Source organism: Pinus tabuliformis, chromosome 4_1 (assembly GCF_031772625.1).
Source record: "Pinus tabuliformis cultivar Carrire ecotype Pingquan chromosome 4_1, CPIR1, whole genome shotgun sequence".
In the NCBI taxonomy this organism is placed as follows: domain Eukaryota; kingdom Viridiplantae; phylum Streptophyta; class Pinopsida; order Pinales; family Pinaceae; genus Pinus; species Pinus tabuliformis.
The window spans coordinates 868,958,751-868,981,633 of NC_142303.1; positions in this window are offsets into that span (position 1 = coordinate 868,958,751).

Genomic DNA, 22,883 nt, shown 5'->3' on the forward strand with positions numbered 1-22,883 from the left:
AAGCCCATAATACCGTGGGTATGTGCACATCCCAGTCATTTCTTTGTGTATTGCAAACCTTCATCAACATGCTCTCGCATCATCCCAGTAGTCCCCAATCTTTTCAAACTTCAACTCTGCCTCTATGCCAATGTTCACCTGTCTAGTTTTGAGCGGCTTGGTGATGTCTGGATTCTCTAGTTGTGGTCCTTCAACTTTGCAGTTACCTTCAGTCTCTAGGATATTAATTTTCCTCGAATATTCGTTTTCTTCTTCCACTGTCACATTGTAGCACTCCAGCATGTGGCTCAGCTCGGTAGTCCAAACAGGTTGAATCAAATCTAGAGGATCCTGTGGTATCCTGAAGATCGCTGCCTTGACCTCTTGCAACACTTCATCAATACATTCAAACCCATCCTCAAAGTAGAACATCACCAAAAATCCTTGGCGTAAAACATCCCATTCTTTAGTGCCATGTTGGAGCTTTGTCTTTAAATACCAATTCATTGGTATAACATCCAAGGTATGACAAAATAGATGTACCCACTTCGACTGAGGCTCCGCTCCATACACTTCAGTCCATTTGGCCAAATGGTCGCTTGGGTCATTCGTCCCATCATATCTTTCTATTAGCCGCACTTTTGGGTGACCAAATTGTACTCTCATCATTTTTCTGTACACGTCCAATCTTCAAAATTGTCCTTGTGTGTACCCCACCATCTCGCAGGTGTAGCGAGCAGTGCCCAGTCCAAGGCCTGGAAACGATGCTCCTCTGGCACTTCCCTATATTAGGTTCGGTGGACCTACCTATGGTTTTATGCATGTTTTCGCACATGGTTTTGGATGCCATGGTTTTTGGTCCATGGTTTTGGACGTGATGGTTTTTGGTCCATGGTATTGGATGCTTCGGCACATTGAAAGGAAAATAATGAAAAATCAAGCTGGTAGTCCCGGTTTTGCGATGCAGGGGAAATCTCTGTGTATATGTGTTTTATGTGTTATGCTCTCGCATTTTTTATTTTCTGTGTTTTAGAATTCGTATGAAGGTAATTTCTATACGGGGTTAAAACCTACATTTGGTATCAGAGTTGTTTTGGCTTCAACGGTATGCCTTTGTTGCTGAGGGGTTTCGCTCGGGCCTGTGGTAGACCTCGATCAGTGGGATATCTGTGGGATCGATTCTGGTGGTGAAAGAAGATGGTGAGCAGTGGAAAGATAGAGATCGAGAAATTTAATGGTCAGAGTTTTTAGTTGTGGAAACTCACGATGGAGGATCTGTTGGTGGATAAAGATCAGTGGATCGCGGTAGATCCGGTTACTAAACCAACGGGAGTGTCTGATGAAGAATGGAAGAAGTTGGATCGGAAGGCAAAGAGAATAATACGATTGTGTGTCTTAGATTCAGTATTGCTGAATGTATCAAGGGAAGCTACAGCAAAGGCTTTGTGGGACAAGTTAGGGACTTTGTACCAATCTAAGTCTCTGGTGAATAAACTATTCCTATGGAAAAAGTTGTGTAACCAGAGGATGAAAGATGGAGACTCGGTGACAGATCATCTAAATGCGTTTAATACTGTGGTAAGTCAGTTATTGTCTGTTGATCAAAATTTTAAATGAAGATAAGTGCATTAGTTTGTTGTGTTCTCTCCTAGATTGGTGGGATAGTCTGGTTATTACAATAGGTAGCAATGCAACTGACTTGCAGTTTGATGAAATAGTCTCATCCTTGCTGACGGAGGAGATGAGATGGAAAAATATAGAGACCCAAAATGGTGATGCCTTGTCTGTACGAGGATGGTCGCAGAATAGAAACAAAAATAAGTCATCGAGTGGGAGATCTAAATCTCCAGGAAAACCTGTAAGGTGGTGTGATGGAAATGTGGAAAGGAAGGGCACTACAAAAGGGACTGTAAATCTAAAGCTCCTGATCAAGGAAAGGGATCTGATGATGCTCCTTCTACAGAGGTGAAAACCACCTCAGATGAAGGTGGGGATGTGTACTTGGCTTCTTCAAGTACACATGTAGATCATGAGGCATGGTTGATTGACTCAGGTGCATCCTTTCACTTCACAACCCGTAAAGAGTGGTTCTGCGAGTATGAGAAATATGATGGTGGTGATGTATTCTTGGGGGATGATAGGAAGGCTAGAATCGTTGGTCGCGGAAAATTAAAGTTGAAGTTTCAAGGTGGAAGGGTTATAACACTTCTGGGTGTTCTGCATATTCCTGAATTAGCCGGAAATCTAATTTTTGTAAGCAAGTTGGATGATGCAGGTGTAAAAACAATGTTCGAGAAGGATACCTGCAAGATGGTTTGAGGAGCACTGGTATTGATGCGGGGAGTTCGGATTGGAACTCTATACAAGCTACAAGGTTACACTGTTGTTGATGGGTATAACAGTTATGTGGTTCCTGAAAGTCGAGCAGAAAATCTAGTGGTCTCTGGAGAGAAGACCATGATGTGGCATCAAAGGTTTGGACATATTGGAGAGAAGGGCCTTCAAATACTTCATGGTAAAGGTATGCTAGAAGATATGAGTAATATCTCTCTGGATTTTGATTTCTGTGAAAATTGTGTATATGGGAAGTAGAATCGCGTGAGTTTCCCCTCTGGTGGTAAGAGGGCAAAATAGATATTACAGCTTGTGCACAGTGATGTGTTTGGACCTGTGAAGGTTCCATCACTGGGTAAGTCTGTGTACTATGTATCATTTATAGATGACTTCTCAAGGAATACATGGATATATTTCCTTAAGAAGAAATCTGTAGTCTTTGAAAGGTTTAAATAATTTAAGGCTCTGGTGGAAAACTAGACAGAGAAGAAGATAAAGGTGCTGAGGACAGATAATGGTGGAGAGTTTTGCAGTAAGGAATTTGAAGAATTATGTAAGAAGTGTGGTATAGCATGGCAGAAGACTACTCCATATACACCTCAGCAAAATGGAGTTGAAGAAAGAATGAACAAGATGTTGATGGAAAGGGCAAGAAGCATGCTCATTTCTGCCGGGTTAGGATCGGAATTCTGGGTAGAGGCGGTGGAGACAACATGTTACCTGGTCAACAAATCACCTTCATCAGCATTGGAGGATAAGACTCCACAAGAGGTATGGACTGGTAAGAAACCCTCTCTTTCACATCTAAGGGTATTTGGATGTGAAGTACATGTACACGTTCCAAAGGAGAAACGAAACAAGTTGGATAGTAAATCTGAAAAGTGCATCTTTATTGGGTATAAGGATGGTTTAAAGGGTTATAAGCTTTGGAACCCAGTAACAAGGAAGGTTGTGTACAGTCGAGAAGTGGTTTTCAAAGAGGTAAAATATGTTATCAAAAATGAAGTCCAATGAAAGGAACCTGAGAAGTAGAGTTTGAACTAAAGGAGGAAGAATTAGACTCTACAGCAGAGGAGGAATCAGAAGATGAAGAACCACAAACCCTGGGTGTGAGAAGATCAGTTCGAGAAAGAACGAAGCCTAAAAGGTATAGTCCATCTGCTTTCTGTTCAAATTTTGTTGTATCTATTACTGATGATGATCCAAGAACTGTGAATTAATCAGTAGATTCAGATGATGGAAAACTCTGGAAAGAGGCCATCGTTGATGAAATGGCATCTTTGCACAAAAATTAGGCTTGGGATCTAGTGGAGTTGCCAGCTAGAAGGAAACCCATTGGTAGCAAATGGGTGTTCAAGAAGAAGACAAATGCAAAAGGAAAGCTGGAGAAATACAAAGCTCGATTGGTAGCAAAAGGTTATTTCCAGGTGTCAGGAATTGATTTTGGTGATATTTTTTCTCCTATTGTCAGGGTAAATTCTATTAGATTACTTTTATCTGTTGCTGATGCTTTTGATTTTGAGGTAGAACAGATGGATGTGAAGACAGCATTTCTTCATGGGGATCTGGAATAGGAGATCTACATGAAGCAACCTGAAGGCTTTGCGGTGAAGGGTAAGAAAGAAATGGTATGCAAGTTAAAGAAGTCTCTGTATGGGTTAAAACAATCACCAAGGATGTGGTATCAGAAATTTGATACATTTATACGAGGACTTGGCTTCACCAGAAGCAAAGCATATTACTGTGTGTATTTTAAATTAATTTGTGACTGTGTTATTTATCTGGTCTTGTATGTGGATGATATGTTGTTGGTTGGAAATGCAAAGAAATTATCCAGGATTTGAAGACCCATTTGTCCTCCAAATTCGACATGAAAGATCTTGGTGCTGCAAACTATATTTTGGGCATGGAAATTAAAAGAGATCAGACAAAGAGGAAGCTCTAGTTAAACCAGAGGAAGTATGTCGAGACAATAGTACAGAGATTTAATATGTAGGATATTAAACGGGTTAAGGTTCCTATTCTTGTAGGTGTAAAGTTATCTGGTGAACAGTGTCCCAAGACACAAGAAGAAGAATAGGACATGTCTTGTGTTCCATATGAAAGTGCATTCGGTAGCCTAATATATGCGATGGTTTGTACTAGACCAGACATTTCACATGCAATGGGAGTATTGAGCAGGTTTATGTCAAAACCAGGGAAGGAGCACTGGATAGCAGTGAAGCGGGTTTTCAGGTATTTGCGTGGCACTAGTGATTATGGTTTGTGCTACCAAGGAAGACTAGGATCGGATAGAGTGTTGGATATTCATGGCATTGTTGATGCAGACTGGGCTGGAGATCTGGACCAGAGAAGATCTACAAGTGGGTATGTTTTTAACCTATTTGGAGGTGTAGTCAATTGGATGAGTAAGAAACAATTTGTAGTGGCATTATCAACTACAAAGGCAGAATACATGGAAGCCACTCATGCAAGCAAGGAAGTAGTTTGGTTGCAGAGAGTGTGTTCAAGTATGGGGCTAGTACAGGGAGTTATAAGGATAGACTGTCACAGCCAAAGTGCAATTTTCTTGGCAAAGAACCCTACATATCATTCAAAGAGAAAGAATATTGATGTTCAGTATCACTTTGTGAGGGATATGATAGAAGACAAAAAGGTGTTACTGGTAAAGGTGGACACTTTGAAGAATATTGCAAATGCATTGACAAAATATATGAGCTCTGAGAAGTTATCTTAGTGTAGAGAAACAATAGGCGTTGCAGGGCTGGATAAATGACTAAGCTCTCTTGTGGCCCCCTGTGGAAAGAAAACAACAAGTGGGAGAATGTTGGGTTGTGTTATATTCTTTCCACGACTAGCCCACGTAGTTAACCAGAGGGTTAGAAGGGGGTGGAGCCCCCCCTTTGTTGTGCTGATTGCATAGCGGGGGGAGTCACATGGGGTTTGAGGGGTGTAGGTAACCCCACTCTATGGGGTCCGGGGCAGCACCCTGGAAAATTTTGGTTTTGGACCCTATATTACGTTGGGCGGACCTACCTATGGTTTTGTGCATGTTTTTCGCACATGGTTTTCGATGCAATGGTTTTCGGTCCATGGTTTTGGATGCGATGGTTTTTGGTCCATGGTATTAGATGCTTAGGCATGTATAAATATGTATTGTAACATTGAAAGGAACATAATGAAAAATCAAGCTGGTAGTCTGGGTTTGGGATCTATGGGAAAATCTCTATGTATATGTGTTTTATGTGTTATGCTCTCGCATTCTTTATTTTCTTTGTTTTATAAATCATATGCAGGTAATTTTTGTACAGGGTCAAAACCTACAATAGCGCAGCGTACATACTTCATGAAGTCGATTCTGCCAATGACCCAACTCTTCGTCTGAATATGATGTGCAGGGACTTTCGTGGTCCCATGCAATACACCCATCTGTTGTTGGATTCACCCAATCTTGATCTCACATTGTTATCTTGTAAATCATGTCCAAATCATCATCACTTTCATAATCGCAGACCAGTTAAGTGTAGCGCGGTCCTTTTGTAGGGTCCAGGGGCACTACTACGCAGAGCGATTTCTTCTCAAATATCATCTTCTGCTTCTTTAAATTGATTACCCCATTCATGTTAGTGGCCCAATCAATACCGAGGAGTGCAAGGTAGGGATTGTTGTCATCCACAATTTCTATTACTTCAAAATCAGCTAGTGCGCCCATGCCCTCAATATCAATCATTACTCCCTGCAGCCTTCCCATGGGGATGATTTTTTATTAATTCACCATCCTTAACTGAATCGGAGATCACTGTAGTGCAGGCTTCCCAATTCTTTCCCATGTCTTCTTTGGAAAAACATTCATGTTTGACCCTAGATCTAGAATAACTTGATCCATCTCATATTCTCCTATCTACGTAGTGAGCATCATCTCACGCCCCATTCTCACCTTATGCCAGCCAATCTTCCTGACTACATGTCGTCCATTAGTAGCGTTTTCCTTCCCAGTTCACCTATTAATCAACTCCTGCAGTCCCTTCACAGCCTTGCTATCACGAAGTAGCTTCATACAGGTTTCTAAGAAATTTGTAATCATGGATGGGTCCATTTCTTCAACCGACTTCTCCTGACTTCCTGAGGTAGAGGCGTCAGCGAAGCTTTTCTTTGCTTCCATAAATGTCTCTCTTGCGCGTTCTAGATCAAACTCAGTCTCTTTTTCTGGCACTTGTCGGACCGACTCACCCCCTTCAGGCTACTTCCCCTTATCTTCACCAGTCGTCACTCCACTCCGTAGCACAATATTTACCTTAGTATCTTCCTCGTGAGGCTCAACCCTCATCATCTATAGGTTCTAAGTTCAATATTGAGGTTGCACCCCCTTTTCGTGTATCTTAGCTAACAATATAGGGCAATCCTCTATCGCATGGTCAAACTGAGTAAAATAGTGGCATGACAGACAAGTCAGATTCAGGCAGTCTCACACGTAGTGTCCTAGTCCCCCATAGTTGTAACAAATGACCTGCACTCGACCTCTACCGGGAGCTCCTCCACCTTGGCCTCATCCACGCCCCTAATACTCTCCTCGCGCTCCCCCAATGCCTTGGTCCGGAGGATGTGTTTCTGCCTACACCCTATATGCAGGTGTTCTATCCATCATTAACTCATAACTATGGTAATTGTGCTCATCATGACCCACCACTTGACAGAAGTTGCCGAAGAGTTGTTGCGGTGTCTGTACAAATTTCTGCAACAAATGGCAATTTCCTATCACATGTTTTCCAGCTACCTGACCAATAGCACAAGATAGCATGAACCCTGTACTTGGCCCTACAGAAGCTACCGGCCTCAGGCGCATTGGCCCCCTACTACAACATAATTTGCGAAAACTAGACAGTGATCTTTGTCATGCCCCTCGCTTTCACACTTTAGGCACCAAACTTCTTCGCGCACCTCTGGCCGAGCTGTTCTATGTTTCTTTAAACTCTGTATCTCTAAGAAAAGGTTCTGCAATTGTGCATGAATCTGCTAAGCCTCCAAATTAGCATCTTGCATCGGTGTCTCATGCAATTGCATCGCAATTTTCAGGGCTTCTGCCTGGGTCCCAATCTTTTGGTGTGATAGCGCAACCCTTGGATGAGGTAGGAGCAAAGCCACAAACCATTCACGGTGCTACCAATCAGTCATATCCATGTTAGCTTCATGGATCGTACACTTCAATCTCTGATCCAGATCCCAGGGTGTCTCACCAGGCTTCATCATGATCTCTTTGAATCCCACAATTGATTGCGCTTCAAACTTAGGTCTACTGAATTCCTTATTCAGCGCAGTCTGGATATCTGCTAACACGGACATCAGGTTATCAGTGCAGTACTTAATGTACCACATTAGCACATGATCCTACAAATAACTAACCAACGTTGCTTTCTTCATTTGATCATCTGTGATACCCTGAGATTCCCATACAGCCTTCGCGACAAACCAAAACTGGTCTGGATCTTCATTTCCCACACCCTTGAACACAGGTAGCTTTACTGAGTTCACCATATTGAACGGTGGCAGAGGTGGTGGTGGTGTAGGTGAAGGTGTATGTGGCGGAGGTGAATATGGAGGTGGTGTGGGTGGGTGGGGTGTTTGCAGGAACCCTTGCTTTATCAACTGAACAGCACTCTGCAGAGATGCTTGTGCTGCTTCCTCGTCATCACTCAGAGGAGGTTCAATTAGCGGGCTATATTCAGGGCCTATTTTCCCCTTGTTCCTAAATGTCCTTCCATTTCGCGTAGCCCTAAACATCAAGGTAGCTGCATAACCTACTTTTCACACAAGAGCATCTTAATCCAAGTATTTAACGATGTTAAATACTTGCCTCTTGGCCCCTTGAAGAAGTGGTGTTCTGCTTCATTGTAACTGATCAAGGTATCGACCGTGAACTTTGTCATGAACCCTCCTATGATACGATTGAGCCAATAATCTACAGCACATGCGATATTATCTTCAGAGGCTTCTAATCTCTGTACTAACTTCGGGGTCTAGACTCTTGGACCGTCAAGCCTCGACCTTCCTTGGTCGTCTACCAATTTCACAATCCACTCATACAACTCGACCGAGAAGGAACAGAAGAAGGTCTCATGTATCTCTATGTACAGATATCTATTCAACCATTGTTCTTTCGTCAATCGCGGATTCCTATTCTCTTGCGCCACGAATTCATGGATCTTTCTATCCAACCAGTCTTCGATTTCCTTCTTAGTTGGATTCCAGTGATGCGACATCACACATCTCGTTATATAGATCTCGGTCCCAGCAATGGAACCGTTTGTTGGCTTGATGGGCCCTGAACCAGGTTCAACATTTATTAGCCAAGCAAATCCCTACACTACTGGCCCTTTCAGTATCATTCCACGGAGTGTAGACTAAAGTCTCACCCGAAGCAGTATGGGGGGATGCAGGTACTAAGTTTCCACACCCTGAGATAGTTGTGATGTCGTTTATTACCCTAATCCTTCCTTCACGCAGACCGATAAGCCTTCTAGGGATTATCAATGCACTTCTCTTATTCAACCTCGAGACCTTCGTGAAGGTCTGCGATCGTCCTTCGCGGACCCAAAATAGGCAATTCAAACACTTACACACCCCATAATTACTCTTACTTCTATATCTACCTAGATTAGCTTAAGTATTGGTTAACTTCAACATGCATTATGATTATCTTCATGTAAACATATAATCTTACTTGTGTTCATATGACAAAGTAAAACACATAAATTCACACATCAATATAGCATTAAATCATAAACTTGGTATTCAACATAACATAACTGCATACATTCATAACAAAAGTAAAATAGCTCATACACAGATATCTCTAGAATAATTCTCTTTATTGATGGTTCATATCTCCAGTACAGACTCTAACTTCCATTCACACACAGCTACAGGGATCCGTGCACTCAGTTGTGGATCTCTACCCTAGGCTTCTACGCATTCTACTGCAAAGCCTCTTCCTACGCTAAGACTATTCTCTCTTAGCTCTCACAGACCCATTACATCAATCAATTACCAAAAAAATTCCTAAGAATTGAACTCCCTTAGAATCTTCTAAGACTCCCTTTTTATACATTCCCATGGTCCGTGGACCAAGGGTGAATCTCATTAAGCCGACACAAGCTACCTAAACTAAGGGCAGAAACCCTTTTTAATTGTTTACATCTTTGCGATCCGCGACCAAAAAATGCAGAGACTTTACATTCTTTATACAAAACTTGGGCCTTTAGCCCCAAAACTTGGGATTTTAACCCCAAAATTGACCCTAGGGGACCCATTCCCAATAATAATAGTGAAGTCGTGTAGGTTAAATGCCGGGTTGGACCACTTATCTCAGATATTTTCTGATGAGGATGTAGGGAACATGGTCATAGCTTATCTAGTGGACAATTATTCAACATCAAGATTGTAGATGATCACTTTGCAAAGATCATTCAATTCCTTAGCAATGGAACAACGCCGCAAGACTCTATGGTCGAATAGAACAAAAATTTGGTAGTTGAGACAGTATATTATAAGTTGATTGCAGGTTGTTTTTATAAGTTGGGTGAGCATGGTATACTTTTTCATTGTGTATTAGAACATGAAATACCAAGCATATTGACAGAGGCACATGAAGGGGTGGTTGGAGAACACTATGCGAGGAAAGCTACAGCGTAGACTATTTTGCGTGTAGGTATCTGGTGGCCTATAATTCACCACAATGCAAAGCAGTTCTCCTGTAGGTGTGATGTTTGTTAGAGAGTGGGAAAAGTATCGCATCGAGATGAATTCCACTACATCTGCATGTAATGCTGAAACCATCTTATAATTGGGTAGTGGATTTCATTGGGTTGATCAACCTTGCAGCGAAAAGGAGTAGAGTGTGTTATGTTTTAACCACAATGGATTATTTTACCCAATGGGCTAAGGCACCACCCATCAAAGACTGTACTTTTATTTGAAATTTTTACCACTCGTTTTGATGTTCCAATATTTTGATGAGTGACCAAGGAACTCACTTTCTAAATAGTACCATCAAATCACTAATGGAGGAGTTCACGTGCACCATCAAAAAAGAGCTCCATACCATTCACAAGAAAATGGAACAATAGAAGCCTTTGATAAAAATTTGGAGAACACATTAATGAATGTATATAATGTGAATATGGATGACTGGAACTTGATAATTCCCACAGTATTTTGATCATACCGAACTACGTCAAAGAAACTTATAGGCCAAAGACCCTTTTGGTTAGTATATGGGAAAGAGGAAGTAATGCCTATGGAATTCATAGTCCCTAGTCTCTATATTGTTGCCACGAAAAACATGAAAAATTTTAGTGGTATAGAATATATACTGGAAGAATTGTTATAGTTCAAAGATGATAGGTTCATAGAAGGATTCCAACAAAACATTCATAAAGCTAGGGAAAAAGTGTGGCATGATCATCATATTAAGCAAAAACAATTCCATATTAGCAATCTTGTGCTACTATATGATAGTAAGTTGATGAAGCAGCCTAGTAAATTTCAAATGCATTGGCTGAGACCATATATTATTATGTCATAGATGTAGGGGTTTTCTAGCTAGAGAAACTGAGTGGGGAGCCCCCTAAGAGACTTGTCAATGGGATTTGAATGAGGTTATATAGAGACAGTTGACCCACCACTCAAAGCCTATTTATATTTTAGAAAAATATATATATATATATCTATATCTATATATATATATATCTATATGTATGTATGTATGTATGTATGTATGTATGTATGTATGTATGTATGTAGTTATGTAGTTAGAAGCTAAGAAGAAGGAGACTATAAAGGCTTTGTGACACCGAAAAACAACATGCCAATCTAATAGAATAGATCTTCCAAATAACAGTGAATAGTTGACGCAATGCGAACTAGGAGTATTGCACTCTCACGTGAATAGACAACTAAATGGAGTGCATAGTACCATAAATGATTAGAAATGTAGATTACAGTTGGTAATCAGAAATGAAAATGGGAACAAGAATAATACTGAAATATGAACTCGAAAAATCATGTTCTACCCATGTGGATAAGACACTTAGGAAGTAACCACCATCCTCCCACACTTACCCAAGTTCACTGGTCCACCAGGGTAAATATGTGACCAAGAGTTACCATGATATGACTCAACCTCCTAGGTGCAATTAAGGAAGTGGAATCAAGAAAATGAAACTTCACTGACCTTCCTTGGAAGCTACATGACCCCCAAGAGATAAACAACCACTCTATGTACCCACACCCTCAGGTAGACTACATTTTCACTGACCTGGACTCCTAGTCGCTTGCATAACAAGGAAAGCTAGAAACTATAAGCCTCCAGTTGCATGGATAACCCAACCTCCCAGTGACTGCAATCTAAATTACCCAATTCTATGCATGCGACCCTGAGATCTGAGCCACTTTTTCAGGGCTAGGATCCAAACCTCTGCCCAGAACTTGATAGAACTTTCCAAAATGATGAATGACATCAGGACAAATCTATTAATGCAAAACTTAGACAATAACTTGACCTAACCAGTCCTAAACATGATAGACATTACGACAAACACATTTTGACCATGTAATCTACAGGCTATAAATGCATATCTGAACATATGGGTCTCATACTTATCTGAAAAGTATCAACAAGGTCTAATTCCCTCTCATAATAGCTACAACAAAATCTATTATGTCATGCATTGAATAACCAATAATTTATGAATCAAAACATGATAAGAGCCATAACTAGAATTTTTCATAAAACCACTCTTATAACCAGCATATAACTATAATAATAACAATGTTAGTGTTATCACTCTAAAATTTCTTCAAAGTTGTCAAAAAAAGAAATGATAGAGGTAACCACAAACTACTTTTGGAGATCAGGACCTAGCCTTCCTAATCACAGAGAGGGCTCTCTCTTTATGATTTAAATTTGTTTTAGTTAATTAATTTAAGCTAGTTATGATTGTGCTGGAGTTTTTTATTTGAATTCGGGTGGTGGGATCACTTACTTAAATGAAAAAGGATTGTGTTTTACCATTGGGCTATGGGGTCGAATGTCAGAGAAACTAGACTGGATCAAGCTTGAAAAACAGTGTCTACAGGGCAAGATAGATGAGTTATTACAGATCTCAAAGGTTGGATGGTGAAATGATTTCTAATCAGATCCAGGGGGCAATTAAGGGATCCTTATGCCGGATTATGGAGAGAATGAAAGAGGTCAACCGGAGTAGGAGAGAAATTAAGGATTCTCAAATCTGGATATCAGAGGAAAACATATAAATGACTAACTGTGCAAAACAGAGTGTATTTAAACAAATTCTGAGTTATATTTCCAGTTAATTCATGCAAATTTGAATAACATTTAAGTTTATGAAACACATAAGAAAGTAACAAAATCAGACAAAGAAGATACTTCACTGCAATACCTCATCTCATGAATCCTATAATGCAATCTTTTTATTACTTACTCCAGTCTGTTGACTTGCAAAATTGGTACAATCACCCTTAGGTTTAAGATCAAAATAACTCTACAAATATATAGCAATCCACCCTCAATATTTCGAATTATGAAGTATTTATACAAAAAGAATTTACAAAATATCTCAAACTGCATTGAGAACTAATCTAGGAAAAGGAAATATCTTCATGCAAGAAGATAGAGATAGTTATTGAACTGCAGTTTGTTGTCCCTGTTATTTAGGTTCTGTTGTTTTTTAGTCTTTGATCTTTTGCCCTTTAAGCTACTTGGCTAATTGGTCTTCACGTTGGATGTCATATTTACTTATGACCTTTCATCTGATACTCTTTCACCTTGTTGTCCTGTCAATACCTTTTTACTGTGCTCTTTTACTTTTTATTCTATATTTATATTTTTACATTATTTTTACTATAGTAAATCATTCAGTTTTTCCATGTCTCAGCATCTGGTAATTGGATATTGAGCATTTTTCTGTATATCTCATCTTCCTCTGTGCATTTGGAAAAAGTAGGCTTATTGAAAAAAAGGTGTTTTACCTCATGCTAGAGGTAAAACAAGTTTTCAAAAGTTTGATATAATACTTTTCTTGTCGATATGCCCTTCATGGATGAAGTTTGCCTAATCTTTGGCCACTTCCCTAATCTTCTTATTGTAATCTTCCCGTGTCATTAGCTTATCATTTATAACTAAGGGGTTTTGGTAATCCCTTTTGCCTCAAAAGTTTGAACTTAACCATGAACCTGTCAATGGCCAATTGCATGGTTTGACAATTATCCTCCAAGTTCAACATCAAATTCTTCTTAGTGAGGACTCTTTTAACTTCCAAAATTTTACCTGTCTTGTTAGGTATCTCTAGTTCTTGCAACTCATACTTGTTCTTGGAGTTCAGGAAGTGGATGAATTTTGCAGCCTCATTTGGCATATATCCAAGTTCTTCTTTGACTCTCTGAATGGCTTCTGTAGCCTTCTTTATCAAATCAATCTGTTCAAAAATAACCTGAATGGATGGCCAAATATCATTGACAGAGTCAATGATATTGGCCCACAGTTGTTTCTTAGCCTGACCTAGAGGTTCATTCAGTGTCAGATCTTTCTCCAGGATTTTGATTCTTTCAGTCATCCTTGTGGCCTTATGTTGTCCTTCTCTTTGCATGATTTTGGCCAATTTGTAATCTGTTTCAAGGCTGGTGACTTTTTCCTTAATTCTGTTCATCTTCGTGGTCTAAATGGACATTTCTTCCATTTCTTTGACCAGCTTGTTTGCTTCATCACCTGTGGATCCTGTTGTTATCAATCCTGTTGTTGATGTAGTTTGTGTATATGTTGGTAGTGCAATGGCCATTGGCGTAGTGGGAGCTAAGGATGCTGCCAAAGTAGAAGGTACAGTAGTGGTAACTATTGGAATGACAGTTGCAGGAGAATTATCTATACTAGCTTGTTTGAGAAGCATCAAGCTATCTAGTTCTTTCTCCATCTCCTTCAACTGGTCATTCAGTTGCAACACTAGGTCCATCATCTCTTCATGATTGCTCTGACTTTCAAGGACCTCCTTTATCTGTGGGTGTTGTGAATGAGGTAGCTTAAGTTGTTTCTTGAGGGTTGCTATGTCCTCATTCTTCTTCTTGATCAACTATTTAGTAACCTTAATGTCACTTGGATCATGGCCGAGTTCAATGACCAAGTCCTCAAATGATTTTATCCTATTATATTTGGCCTGTGAGGAGGCCTTCTCCAATTTGTATTGGGCTGTCACATTATCCAATGAATCTTGCAACTTATAGGCATCCATGGCCTTTCGTGTGAGGGTGGAGTAAATCATTTCTCTAGCCTACTTATGGAACTCTATCTGATCAATGGGATGAACACCCCTGGCCAACACCTCAAACTTAGTATTCTTGTAGTCTACCGAGGTGCTTGGTTGCTATACAGTGGGCTGCAAAAATGACACCTGCATCTTGCTTGCTTTGATGTCAAAGGCTAACATCAATCTGGTCTGGTTTGGTGGTGTAAGCTTGAGGTATTGTGCATATGTCTCTGCTTTCAAATTTTCATTCCTCATCTAATTTCTTTGAACCTATCTTTGATATCCTTTTCCCTATCAGCTAGCCTGACAAAGGAAGAAACCTCCATACTCTATTGTCTCTCTATCATCTGTGTGTTGGAGGTTGATGGCTACTGTGTTTCACCTGATGCAGCTACTTCTTTACTTATCTGCCTCATTGTCTCAGTGTCAATCATTTCCACTGATTCAATGTTCTCCTCCTATTCAGATGCAAGATTCAACTTAGGCTTCTTTCTTAGCTTAAACAGCTCATCAATAGTCTCCATGGGAGAGCTGGATGCCTCTTCCATGTTCCTCTTAGGATTCTTCTCCTCATTAGCTAGGGTCTGAAGCACAGGATGAACATTCATTTGTTCTCCTAATTCTGGAACCTGCAGGAAAGAGCTCTGGTCAAATTGCTTTTCTAAATCAATCAGTGTGTTCTCAACATCCACAATTGTGTTGTCCATATCAATCAATGTGTTCTCCACCCACTCAGATTGGTTGGAAAACTGTTCAATGTCTAGTCTTGGGTGGTGGATGTAAGGTGCCAATTTGACCTTAAATCTCAACTTGTTCAGGACCCCATGAGGGTCATACTGCCATATGAAGTTGTTTCTGAATTTCATCTATTTTTGTAACCTATCGGCCTCTGGTCCAGCCTCTCTATTGTTGCAAAAGAATGGGCCCAATTGGTTTTTCACCTTGAACTCGGTTTTCTTCCTAGCAGATAGGAAGTGGACCTCATCAGAATTGATGATTTGTCTAAAATATTCAAGGGAAAATATCCTCATAGGGAGGTATTTTGGAAATTTATAAGGGGCTAACTGGCAGCCATAAATTCTGATCTCAGTGTGGTTCTGGTAAAGGTACCAGTCTCCCACCTTGATGGTCTTTGCCAATTGTAGCACTCACTTGATGTTTTGGTTGATTCTAGGCTGAGTTTTAGAAGTCAGCATGTTCATGATAGGGTATATAAAGGAATCTATGAAGTCTTTGTAGGTGAATGTTGTGGAAAACTTTTGGACCAAGGGTGTCCAGTAGACCACTAATCTCTCTTTTCCCCTGGTGTCCAACTTCTGGATGCTAACAGGGAACTTATCTGTCTCGTAATACAAAAACATATAAAACAACACTAAAGAGTATTTAAAAACTCTTTTAGTGGGCAATCTGGTGAATTTTTCATGCATTCCGTCTGCAACGAACTGAGCATAATCATACATGACAGTAGGAGGCTTTCCTGGAGTGAAAATGGACAGGAAGGTCAGGATGACCTCATCCACATGCTCATCTGATGTGTATCCTAGGATGCATGAGAGCATGGTGATTATGTGTCTGCCAATTTCTAAGAAAATAGTGGCAGGATAGGGTGGGGTATCTGTAGGAGTACGGCGGTCTTCAATGATAAAATTCTGGATGATTTGCTTGATTTTCACTTGGTCTAATGTGAGGTACAAGTCCAATAGGTTTCCAATGGATAGAGGAGTCTGATTAGGGCTAGATTGGATTTGTAGCATTTGGTTGATTGACTCAGGTGTAATAGTGAATAACAACTGCTGATTTGGGGAAACAATAGCCCTTTGGCTAGGGACATAACAGGCATGACAATAATGTATAATATCTGGGAAAGGGTGAACTTCTGGGAATGTGTGCTTGGGTAAATTGGATTCCCAAAGGTTGATGTCATCCACATGGTTCAAAAATATGTCCTTACTCCAACAGTGGAGCTTCAGAAGGTGGGTTGGAGTTGCAGTGTCTTTTATTTGGAAATCCATGTCTGCTAAGGCCAAATGGTCAATGTCCAGGTGAGGGGTTGACACAGGTCTAACATCCAGAGAGGTCTAGGTAGCAATCTTTTGGGGAAAGGTGTGAATTGGGCTTGCACAGACTGTGGAAGTGAAGCTTTGACAACTCTGGTGGAGTGAAAGGGAAATTTGAAGGTCGGAAAAGATTGGTTTGGGTATTCACGGGGAAATACTCTCAATTTATGGAAAATCAATTAAATTCAATCAAATTAACGTTTGAATTCAGTGTACATTTTTAAATTTGAGAGGATCGTTCTGGTTTCTTGTCAAAATACATGGAAATGGTGGTATAAGCTGCAACTGGTTTCAATGGTAGTTGTAGAGGGTACTCTGGCTTCAACTTTGCACTGGATGGCTGAATTGGGCATCCAAAGTGTGTTTGGTAGCTAGATGGTGGTTAAATTTGGTTTTAGAGGCTCAGGGTGGTGCAGGAAGGCTTAGGAAGCTTTCACAGAGTGAATGAGAAAAAAGGGTGAACATGAGTGTCTTCGACCTTTTAACTAGAAAAGGTTAGAATTTGGAGTGGAATTTCATCATGAACAATGGGTGGTTTCGGCTTTTCGCGGGGAGGTGGTTTCGGGGGCCATCGCACCGCTTTTGGTAGCCGGGAGGTATTTCCTTGAGAGAACGCAAGTTCACCTGGAGTTGCCACATAACCAAAAGGAACCCGAGCAAAACCACTAATTTCACATGCTCTCGGGCAAGTAAAGGTTAGAAAGGGAATCTGCGCGATATGGATGTGTGCCATCAGATCTGAGGGTGGTAGATCAAATGGCTGTCACGCGGTGGAGTTGCACAGAGGGGACTCGGGTGGAGATTTGTGGGGCTCGGGGGATTAATTACAACTGATTTGTAATTATTTAATGAATAAATGGGGATTAAAATATAATGAACAAGTTATGGAGTGGGACCAGGGTTAAATGTGTCAGGATTTGTTAACCACACGAGGGTGGTGGGTTAAACGGGTTTATGTCGGGGAAAATAAGAATTTACAGAGTTAATTAAAATAAAGCGGTGGGAAACAGAACTTAAGATAAGGGGTTTTATGGGATTTTTAGGTGAAATATGGAAATTAATAAGGGGAAAATGATTTTTTCAAAGGGGTATGGGTTTCGCACTAGGAAGAGGGGTTTTGGGTTGGAAAATGACCTTTGGAGGGTAATTTGCTAGGGAAATGTGTGAAACCAAGGGGCAAGGGTGAAAATGAAAGGAAAAGGGTATTTTCTTTGGAAATGATGGGATAATGGGTAAATTAGTAAGTATGTAGTGGGGGGTGAAATGGAGTGAGGGGAAGTTAGCCAAATCAACTTGTGAACATCTTTTCACTTTCATAACTTCTCCTGCACACTGAAACAAAGGATTAAGCATAATAAATGTGCTTTTGCTTCAATCAACTTTGTACTTCTGCAACCTTTCTTCCACTTACCCTTTACTTACCCTAACATGTTTTCTTCACTTTATTGGGTGCATTTAAGCTAGCAAACCCTTTCTTTCCTTTTCCTTTTGAAAAGTAAACTATCTAATTCTAACCTTATATCTTCCAATGGCTTAGATTAAGCTTATGAGCACATTTTATTTCTCTACCTAACTATTGATCTGCCAAGATTAAACAGTTTGGCTAGATCTTTATTCTCTATCTATAAACATGAAATTTAAAGCATGAAGTAGTCAAGATTAAACAATTTGACTATCATGGGTTGTGGCATTTATAACAAGCTACACACAACCATTATTTTGTATAGTAAAGTAAAAATTAATGGCACTTAGACTTACACACTTTCATGATCTGTTTTTGTTTTGGGTTCATATTTTTTTCACTTTTTTTTTCTTTTCTTATTCTTTTTGTCCTTTGATATTTCTTTTAGGACATACCCTTTTTACATTTTTTAATTTTTAATATGGAAAACATTTTGCAGAAAAGCAAAGGTATGTACAATATTACAAGACTAACTATAGCCAATTCAAAATTATGAATCCTATTATTATAGGACCCTAACAGTTAGAACATCCATCAAAACCACATCATACAAAGTATGTTTACTCACAAAATACAAGAGGAAAAGAGCTCTTATTAACATATGAAAATTCATCCAAGTCAAGGACTTCCACATACCACTTGACCATATTAGGTTGAACCAAGTCTTTCTTTCATCCAAGCACCCCCATGCCATATTCCAAGCATGAATGTGGGACTCACAACAAAACAAACAAATCTTCCTGGGCTTTACCGAAATCCTGCCAAAACTAGACAAGGGACTCCTAGGCCCGAAACCCTTAGCTATACAACCAAGACTCACCCTATTCCTACCATTATTAGTCAAGGGATTCCTTGGCCCAAACAAAAACATACACTACTAGGCTTTATCGCAATCCAACCAAAACCAGTCAAGGGATCACTAGGCCCTAAACAAGCTTAGATGCCTCCGGAAATTTTCACCAATACCTTGTAGAATTTACCACCTCCACCCTCAGGATTTACCGCAATCCTTCCATTACTGGCCAAGGGATTCTTAGACCCTTGGGAATTTTCCTGAGACCACCTCACCCAATTCCAAAACCATCCAGTAATCCAAAGCTCAACCAAGTAAAAGAACCCCATCATGCCAAGGATATCCGAAAATGACAAAGCAAAGTTGAAACCATGGTCACACCTGGAAAAACCCATGTCCATGATAGAAAGAGAACCAAATACACACATTCATGTATCATGCATGTCCAAACTAGCAAGGAAATCATACATACAACTTGATACATATAAGTGATCCCACTGTATCCACTTAACCAACTCTTCCTTGCTTTACCCTTGCTTCCTTTTTCTTTCTTTTCCTTCCTTTGCCTTCCTTTCTCTGATGCTAGAGTGCTCCAAAAATTCTCTAAGTGTGAAAGAGTATGTGAGAGAGAGAATAGAGAGAGAGCTCTAAGCTAAAACTAACAAAACATTAACCAACAAAAGTTGTGAACTAATCCTCAGAAGCCTTTTTATCATTAAGGCCTCTATTTACTTCAATTTCCTTGATTTTTCCTTTATTTTCCTCCTCATGTACAACCTATGACCTTTCACGTTCATTTTCTGATTTTCCATTATTTTCATAAATAAATGTCAATTAATGCCTCTTTTCCTTTTCAATTCCTTTGCTAATGCCTTTTCCAACTTCCCCTTAGCCATAATAAACCAAAATAAACACCCACTAGGATGTTTTCCCAACATTTAGCTTGGAATACATGTCCCATTACCTTGGTATTGTTTTTTCTTTATTAACTTTATTACATGGATTTTTAACTGGGGTTGTTACAGAACCCTCCCCCTTGGGGGTAGACCATCCTCGGTGTTTAATGACACTTATAAACCAGCAAACACATGTTGCTTATGGAGCTTTATAACACAAATCGACATAGAATTTACATCATATCCATATGCTGAAAACATAACCAACATATCATGAACACCATACCTCTTATTGGAGCTTTATAACATAGCTTGATCCAGTATTTACATCATATGCCTATAGAGACATAACCAAAACACAAGATCAAAACATTTACCAAAATACATTTTCTCAACCAATGAATAAAGAAGGATACATACCCTGCATTTGATCAGCCATCTCCAATGTAGATTCATCGATCCCAAAGTGATTCTACTGCACTTTAACTTTCTCGATTGCTCGATTCCGTAGCACGAGTTGTTTCTATTGCAAAATGAACTAAGCTTCTTGCTGGAATTATCCTTCTGATTCCACCTGCAATACATACCATTCAATCACATGATCACCATCTTTCACATACTTCTTAAGTAATGAAACATGGAAAATATCATAGAATTTCATTGTCATAGGTAACCCAAGTTGGTAGGCTACTGGTCCAAACTTCTCAAGAATCTTGAAAGGCCTGCCATACCGAGGTGCCAACTTGGCACATGACCCAATCCTTAAGGATCTCTTCTCGTTCTTGATGCATAATTTCACATGCTCCCCAACCTGTAAATCCTTAAATTCCATGTGCTAATATGCATAACTTTACTTTCTATCTTGTGTTTCCTTTAGATTCTTCTTGATAAATTAGATTTCTTGTTCCATCTCTACTAACATGTTTAGCCCAATCAGTACCTTGTTTACTGTATCACTCCAACTGATGGGAGTGTTACAAATCCTCCCATAAAGTCCCTCAAATGGACTCATATTCAAAGATTCTTGATACCCATTATTGTACGCAAACTCTACCAATGGAAGGTACTCTTCCCACTTTCGTTGTTGACGCATGACGTATATCCTCAACATGTCCTCCAAAATCCTGTTAACCCTCTTTGTCTATCCATCTTGTTGAAAATAATACTGAGAGGGGGGGTGAATTAGTATTATCAGGTTAATAATTTTATTTCCCAAACATATTTGTATACAATACTTCAGCTAAGTGAACTAGCATGTACACGCGACTGTACTTAAAGCAACCTGCGTATATGCAGAGAACTTTTGATTTACCCAATTTATCATGCATTGAACTTTAACCAATATATCAGAGATTTATTAGACAATGCAGTCAAATTAGAATAAATCATCACACATAAGCAACACACATGAACACCAAGATATAAGGTGGAAACCCAATGTGGGTAAAAACCACCTACTGTTTTCGTCTCTATATTCTTTTAATAATAAGAAAATATGTTTACAATCTTGTACTGGTGCAGAATTATACCAGTGTGCAAGCTTCTACCTGCAGAAGGTTACAACCTTCTCTCGTTCTCCAGCTTCTACTAGAAGGGAGCTACAACCCCCTAACTCTTGTACTAGTTGATATGTTTACTAATACATAGGTGGTGACCTACAGAAGGCTACGACCTTCTTTCTTCCTTCAAGGACCACGTTTCATAACTTTTTAGACTGGATCCATCAACAACATCATAATTCAATCATCAAATACATTTGCATCAACCAATCACTGAAACTCAACCACAACTGAATCAATCAATCATTTTGACAACCCATCGTTAAATCACAATCAATTTGATCATTCAGAATACTGTCACCAGAATACAGTAACCAGAACCTAGAACTCTACAACAGCAAATAGAAACAACTGAAACATAATTTATGAGGTATATGCTACTTCCATGTGTCGAACCTGCATGTATACGTGTTTTTATCAAAGCCAACCAGCGTACACATCTGAAAATATTAATTCATAATTCTGCAGCTATTCCAGACTTCAGTTATACCCAGATCATAATATTTATAGAACAACACATGCGTCAGTAATTAGATCTAGACTATATATGATCAAACCACATAACGGTAATTCATTTCAAGCCTTAAGATCCTGATCCATCATTAGATCTTATCCCTCATCGGCTGCTAAGGTTCATCCTTGGTTTAGATCAAGCACAGCACCATAAGCCAATAACCTGCATACTAGATCTCACAATTCATCAAATATTCGATACTTGCACACCTGGCCTAATGATCTTCTCCTCCTTTTATAGTTTTAGGCCTTTCTCAATACCATGGACCAAAACCACTTAGGACCAATACCTCAGACCAAAAACTTAGTTTTCGAAGATATACACGCTTTTCCTTATGTGAAAGTGCATGTGTACGTATACGCTACTTGTGGTCAGTGAACTTGCGTGTACACGCAGCTTGGTCAAGGAGAACCTGCGTATACCTCTCTTTCTTCATTCTTTGTTGTCTGATCTGTAATTATTTGTTGTTAACCTATTGTACTGTGATCTTTCATCTGAGTGAGTTGCCATCAAGGATAACACCTGTATCATAATGCCAACAATATCCCACTTTGGACTTGATGGAAATAACAACACCAAGTCACTCTCCCCCTTTGAAATCGAGGGCAAAGAGTCATGCTCCCCCTTTGACATACATTATGCTGGTCATGCTCCCCCTGAGTACATGCTGAATTATTTGATATGTTGAAATGTACTAATTGAGCTCCCATGATTGAGTCCATGCTCCCCCTGAGCACAAGAAAAGTCTGCAAAAATATTTTCTAAAAGAATGACTCTATAACTCAACTATGTGAGGATGACCTTCCTATCACCAATGACACATACATACCTCCATCCCCCAACCAAGTGGGGATATACCAAATTTGACTCATCCACCCAACCAAGTGGGGATATACCAATTTTTTATACATGACAAAAACAAGAAATATTACATCATCCATCCATGTAAAGTGGGGATATAAATTACATCATTTG